Source organism: Notothenia coriiceps, unplaced genomic scaffold (genome assembly GCF_000735185.1).
Source record: "Notothenia coriiceps isolate Sejong01 unplaced genomic scaffold, NC01 NC01_scaffold00013764, whole genome shotgun sequence".
Taxonomy (NCBI): Eukaryota; Metazoa; Chordata; class Actinopteri; order Perciformes; family Nototheniidae; genus Notothenia; species Notothenia coriiceps.
In genome coordinates this window covers 8,419-16,089 of record NW_011346465.1, presented here as the reverse complement: position 1 = coordinate 16,089, position 7,671 = coordinate 8,419, and the positions used below count along the sequence as shown (strand labels likewise).

Here is a 7,671-nt window from a genome sequence, read left to right as displayed (position 1 = left end):
TGCGTGTAGAAAACGGCTTATGCCACAATATGATAGCAACAAGTAGTCAAGATAGTCTGATTAGCTTCGGTTGCTATGCTAACATCACCTGTAGAATGCCAGAGAAACGTTCATAACAGCGTTGTGATGCCAAACAGCTTTCAGACTAAAATACATTCACTGATGGGGATGGGGGATATTTATCAGCTGCTTGTTGTGACAGTCAGACAGTGAAAACTTTATAGCGGCCGCTGCCGCGAGTTAACGGGAGAATAAACTCCGGTAGACGAGCAGCACTGCAGCGGGCAGTAATGCAGCTGAACCACATTAATAAACAATGCACCACGGCTCTCTGGAGAAAGGTATAAGGTTGGGGAAGTAGTTCTTTAATTTAATCTGGCTTCGTATGATTAAAAACTACCCGACGCAGTCCTCTATTGATGTTGTTGTGAGCGGTGTTGCGGAGAAAATCAGCGACGTAAAACGCTGTGTGGGTCATAACAAGGCAGGTAAACGGTTACGTCATGACGCAAACGATGACGCAATGACGCAATAATTCACCTTTGAACATGCATCTGTAACAATGAGCGGACCAAAGAAAGGAAAAGTCAACATTGAGTGCCGAGTGTTTAATGAGGAGTGGACAGCTAAATATCTTTTTACCGATCTGCTACTGGCCCAGGCCGTCTGTCAACTCATAGTGGCCCCCGAGCCAAAAAGTTTGCCCACCCCTGGTCTAGACCCTTTAATGTGACCAGGGGGATAAGACAAGGCTGCTCGATGTCAGGTATGTTGTGCACACTGACAATAGAGCCCATGCTACACAATATCCGCTCTTTTAATGAGGGCCTGTTTTTACCTGGTTTTAATACACGTTTTATTTGATCTGCCTATGCAGACAACATCATTGTTTTTATAAAAAAAAAAAGAGGATGTTTTAAAGCTAGGGCAGGTAGTGGATACTTTCCAAAAGATCTCCTCTGCAAAAGTCAACTGGGCCAAAAGTGAGGCCCTAGCAGTGGGGGAGTGGACTGGTGGCCTCCCTCAACTCCCAGGTGGGTTGACATGGCAGAGGGGTGGTCTAAAATATTTGGGAGTCCATCTTGGAGATGAGGTCACACTCAATGTATATAAGCAAATAGTTTAATTGTTTGTTGAAAATCTGAATAAAAGTGTTTTTAAAAAAAGATCTGACCTGGCTGTCAGAGCAGAAGTACCGTATGTAGCTCAGAGCATGCGCAGTTGTATTTCTATGCCCAATGACATCACGGACTGACACAGAGGTTGTAGTGCCACAGTTTGACCACTTCAATGTCCACCGCACTTTCCTGGGTGCCTGGCCCTCACAGGATGTGACAGTCACCATTTTTAGCTAGCAACGAGGCATGGTGCATTTTGCCGCACTTGGCATTGGCACACACTTATGCACTCAAAGCACGTAAATGCAGAAGTACACAAAAGACACAGCATTTGTCTCAGTGCAGGGGAGCAGGCTGGGCACCTGGCAACAGGAAGTCTGATCACATCTGGTGATAGGATTCTGAAGGAGTATTCACATATTTGGGTGTGTGTGAGTGTGTACCTGACATCTTCCGTTCACACACAGGTCAGCTTCATAGGGGCCACAGGGGGTCCCGTCCATCACTCTGTCAGACACCAGGACGGGGACATCCCGGCCCAGAGGGCTGCAGAACAACACACAGGGCTTATCTGCACACACACACACACACACACACACACACATACACACACACACACACACACACACACACACACACACACACACACACACACCCCCACACACACACACACACACAAACAAACAAACAAACAAACAAAAAACAACACACAAGCATGTGGTTAGTATAACTACAAGTGTAATAAAAAGGCACAATAACAAACAATGCGGATCCATTCAGTGTTATTCAGAAACACAGAAAACTTGATTTATGAATGGGAGCACCTGCCTGTCATTGACTTGACATTTGAAACTACCTTTATTTACAATTTCCAAAGTAACAGCCTGTGCAGGTCATGTGAGGTCAGGTCTGATGACTATCCACTCAAAGATGTATGTGACAGCTGTCGGGAACACTACATCAGTGAGTATTTATATGGAAGTACCTGCTTGATTTCTTTCATTATGGGTGATAATAGGGACTTTATGAAGGTTAGATGGGGCCAAAAACCATTTCCTCTGTTGTCTGTGAGCATATTGTCTTACTCAGCCCAGGGTTGTCTGAGTTATTAACAGATATTAACATTGTATCCTCAGAAAGACTTAAGAATGTATCGATTTGGTGTGTTGGCACGATAGGTAAAGAAAGTCAAAAACACTAAGGTTGCATTTCATAATCATATTATTAAAATATTATCAATATTTGGATTGATATTGTTCAAATCTGAGATATCCTAAATATGAAGTATAATTTGAGCTTATAGGCTTATGTGCTTACGACGATTATAAAGGGAAATAAATCAAGAATAGGAAAAATGAACAACTACGTTTATTTTTCTGAATTCAAACAATATTGACATTAATGTTGAAATGAATGTTTTTAAGGATTGATAGAATGTGTATTAACCACCATCCTGGACCAATGAGCGTTGTTTTGTTACAGCTAAGTTTACTCTTGTTTGCATTTTCTGGGCTATTCTTTGTGTGCCTATTGAGCCTGGTCGTGGTCCCTTTAAGATCAGGATGACAGAGGGGTGTGTCAGGTGATCGTTAGAGAGGAAATAGGCAAAGCATGGCTCTGTGAGCAATGTGTTATTGTTTGTAAGAAATGCAGCTACATCTGCATACGTTTTCATGCCTTTGATCGCATCGTATTTTCACACCATCCTTATACCATTAAACCTGTGGGCAAAGGATTCCCGTCTTCAGAGTCTTGGTGTACGGAGGGAGTTCATCTGGCTGTTAAGCTGTACACACTACATATACCGGGGACAGCACAAGCGTTGTTGAGTGATCAAAGGAAGGAGAGAGGAGGGTTGATATTGGTCGACCCTTCAGAGACACATATTCACATCCTGTGAGAATAAAGCTCCTAAATCAAAGCGAAGCAGCTGTGATGACGTGAGCTTCTGAGAGGCTCTGATTAACTAAGAACTTTGAGTGCTCTGGGTGAGAGTAAAGGAGTGTCTGTTTGGATCCGTATCAGTCCACTTTGGGAAAGCATGAGAAAACAAAGGAAGATGGATTTCACAGGGATTGCAGGAAGTTCCATTCTGTGACACCTGTGGTGAATTACAGTCTCCACCCTCTGTGACCCTCTGACTCTTTAGCTGAATCACATGTCACACAAACACCTAAATAAGTGCACTGAAACTAAAGAATTTTGATTTCTGGACTGCAAAGGAATTAGCTCAGTTTATTTCTCTGTTATAAACTGTTGTCAAATCTCTTTGGGTAACATCTAATGTTTTAAGCGTTTAATCTTGTAATTTGAAAACTCCAGCTAGGGTTGTTATGAATGTTGAATGTTATAATAAGTGGCAGCAATTATAACATTCAACCTGCAAAAGGCCCACTGCTTTCTCTTCAGAGCAATGTTCAGGCTGGGGGAGTGCCTATCACAGCTGTAGTACACTGAGTAATGAAGCAGCATGTTCTCTTAGCGTCAGACTCAGACTCGTCAGTCGTAGACAAACAAAGACAAAGGGGTCTTGCAGGAGTCTAGTGGGGCTAACTCAACTTTAACTGGGCTAAGTATCAATTTGTGATTTCCCCCCTCTCCTTTTCAGACATGCGTTTACTTTCCATTCCAGTGCATGATTCTTCTTGTAGATATTATAAACCTTGCACAAATTCTGAGCACCACAACCTGTCCGCTCTAATCTCTACAACCTGCTCAACTCACAAACAACACCTTGTCACAGGAACCGCCAGTCTGCTACTCAAAAGACTGAGATCATTTCTGGCTAAGCCTCCCAAGAATCGGTTTGGATAGACAACTCCTCCCCCCCCCACTGCTCTGTCCATAGCCGACTTCACCCACCCACCCAGACCCTCTGCTAGAGGAGGGGGCTCTGGTCTTCTTACAGTATATCACTTACATGTCGTTTTCTTTGCTCTACCTAATCCCGCACTTAACTGCTTCTTTTGAATGTCACACTGTAACAATAACTAACCTATCTATTGCTGTTCTGTACTGCCCACCAGGTCCTATGAGGGGATGCTTGGAGGAATTAGACACGCTACTAACTAACATCATGCTGGTTCTTCTCTGTGACTTCAACATCCAGACAGAGAGGTTGTTTGATTGACTTCTCCTGCTAAACTCCTTTACTCTCTCACCGTCTCCTTCCCCAGCTCCTCACAAAGCTGGCAATCTCCTAAAACTGATCATCACCAGAAACTGCTCGACCTCTTTCCCCTCTGTAGCCTCACTTCACATCTCTGATCGCTACTTCTTATCCTACTCTCTCCCCATTTCCTCTAAAAGTGTACCTGTCTGCTGTGACCTCCCTCTCTCCCTCCTCTCAGCCCCCCCTTCTTCTGACTGTTGCTCACTTATGGCTCTGAACACTGATCAAACTATGCACTCCTGCACTTCCCTCTGCATCAGCCAATCCGCTTGCTACTCCCTCACTGCGAGGTGGACCCAGGTGCACCTCGACGAATATTGCATGTTTTTTGTCCTGGCTCCAAAATGGGGCAAACTGAAAACCCACCTGTTTTGCTCCTTGGCCATTAAATGAATTAAAATACGTTTTTAACTGTTCTGAGGTTGTATCTTTATGGTTTATTGCACTTATTGTAAGTCTCTTTGGATAACAGTGTCAGCTGAAAGTAATCATGTTTACATACAAATGTATTGATGCCAAGTATATGCATTCCAACTGTGACCTGTTATGTCTAGGGTTACTAACAAAAGCAAACAAGGTCTTTGTTGTTCTCTCCTTGCAGTGACATCAATTGTCTCGTAAAGGAATATATTCAGCAGGAAATTATGCACAACCTAATGGTGAAATCACACATTTTCAGTACAGTCGCTCTGTGTCTGGCTCTGTAAATACACAATCCCCATTCACATTCTCTAAAAATATAAATTGGTCATGATATTGTTCAAAATGTTGGGAATTAAGGATGCTCACCTGAACCAACCAATAAACAAATCATCCGTGCACAATGGACTGCTTGTGTTTTATCTTAAGTATAAGGTCAGTTATATGATGTATTCTCAAAGGGGGGAGTATTTAAATGTATCCCCAAAGCATGTGTGTGTGTGTGTGTGTGGGTGTGTGTGTGTGTGTGTGTGTGTGTGTGTGTGTGTGTGTGTGTGTGTGTGTGTGTGTGTGTGTGTCTCACCATCATTGATAATGGCAGTCAGCATGCCGCCCTTCTTCTTGCTGGCGTGCCGGTCGTAGGACAGACACTGCAGGTCTCTGAAGGAGGGGGTTCCTTTCGGACAGGGGGGGCGTTCACAGGCCTTGTGCTCCACACTGAGCTTTTGACAGTGTTGCCCCCCAGGACCAGGCCTAAAAACGCGCACACACACACACACACACACACACACACACACACACACACACACACACACACACACACACACACACACACACACACACACACACACACACACACACACACATTCAGTTAAGGAAACTAGGAGATAGAAGGGTATTAAGGGTCTGTTCAATCACAGGTTTGTCAGTAGGTATGAATCATCGTTTTGTTTGATTGTTTAACACAATGCAAACATGATATGCAACAGTGTCAAGACTACCAACGGGATCTTGAGAGAAATGAAAAGCTAAACAATGCATGCTTGTTTGAACGTTAATGTGGATATCACATTAGAATCATTTTAGTTGGAGAACTTTTTAAAGCCTGTCAGCACCGTGGCATCTGCTCCAAAGATGGAGGACAATCATGCTTTGATAGATACACATGCGTTTGTGTTGCGATTCTATATAAATCATATGTAAAATACATCACATCCAATGCTAAGTTTTGTAATTACACATGATTGAAACATTTAGTGGGTGGGTATACTCATGGGACAATCTGTTTATACATGTTAGTATTAAAAGCAAAACCGTTTTTGAAGAGAAAGTTGTCATTGTGTCAACAAGCATGTGGTGTAAACACAGTTGGATGAAGAGCTCCACTCTGCATGAAGATCTGCTACCAATGTTCTAGAGATTAAAAATATAACATCCGTTATGCACCTACTGTAAATAATAGATAATAAGCAGTATTTAATGCTTACTGATTCACTGTCCATCAGTTTGATACAACATGAAGCAGCATTTGTTTGGCTTTGACAGAAATGGAGGATTTTAATTAACTTCTCTTCAATCGTCACACGTGTACATGTAAACAGCACCACACACACAATGCATTTAGGACTCTATATTTTATATCCCATCCTAGTGTAAAGTCTAGCTAATATATACAGTACCGTTGCTCAAGGGCACCTCTCACAGTGTCAGCCTACTCTCCACACTCTGGCGACCCTCCGGTTCTCAAGCTACTGCCTACAGACAGACCAGTAGGAGCCTGATAGATGAATGTATCACTTGTTGTCACTCACCTTAACCATGTTATCATACATGTTAGAAATGTGTTGCTGTGTTGAAATGTCACTGGCCTATTTTATTTTGATGGTCTTAAATTATTTAATTTTAAAATATATAAACGTTGCTGCTGTTCCCTCAGCTGTGTCAGCCGCTGTGTTTCCTGGTTGGAGCCCCACGGTTATCTACAGGTTGTCCCCCTCCCATCGAAGGAAAATATTGTTGCATTGTTGTTGCTTTGAGGGAATATTTTTACATAAACACACACACAGACGGACAGTGGGGTGACATACGGAGGGTTGTCACATTTCCTCTGTCTGAACTGGACTCCAGTACCGCAGGTTCTGCTGCACATGCTCCACTGGCTCCACGGACTCCAGTCCCCGTCCACATGCTGCGGGATGGGGGTCTTACTGACACACTCTCCTGCCCTGCACCACTGAGACACACACACACACACACACACACACACACACACACACACACACACACACACACACACACACACACAAATAATTTCAACTGCACTTCACACTCATCATTATTGTAGGTGCAGCCTGAGAGAGGTGGGGGTCAGATTATGTGTGGTGGGGGTGCAGTGTGAGGGGGGGGTGCATGGCAAGCCGTTTGAGTATGTCTTCCATATCCTTGATATCAGACGGCAGCTGCCTACACTAGTTGGCTCTTTGATTACACTTGTTAGATATATGGTCAAACTAATTTGGCACTCTGCTTTTCTTGTTAAATAAAACATTACACTAGTCACTCTTTTTCAGCAACTAGTGGCACTTTTGTCCGACTGATTACCACATATGCCTTACTAGTGACGCCAGGAGCAGCACAAGTAGGGGCAAAGTCCCAACGTGTAAGCTTTTTGATGAACTAGTGATCCTCTGACCGTACTAGTGACCCTAAAAGTCTTACAAGTTAATTAGTGCGCTGCAAAAGCTCTGACATGTTCACTAGTTACACAAAATAAGCAGAACTTGTTAACTCGTGGCATACATTTGTCTGCACTAGTTAACTAGTAGCACCCATAATCACACACTAGTTAACTAGTAAAGGCAAAATATTCACTAGTTAACTAGTTGACACCTCTTTTGACTTTACTAGTTAACAAGTGGGGCTCAAAATGTCTACACCTTAACTAGTGAACCCTTTGCCCTT

General features: G+C 43.2%; 1 long non-coding RNA gene across 1 annotated transcript; it reads right to left on the bottom strand.

The window, feature by feature from the left end:
- Positions 1-1,567: 1,567 nt before the first annotated feature.
- Positions 1,568-6,939, bottom strand: LOC104948124 (uncharacterized). Its single transcript, XR_798633.1, has 3 exons — positions 6,798-6,939; positions 5,294-5,463; positions 1,568-1,689 (listed from the first exon to the last, which is right to left on the bottom strand). It is a non-coding gene; the product is annotated as an uncharacterized lncRNA (long non-coding RNA).
- Positions 6,940-7,671: the final 732 nt, after the last annotated feature.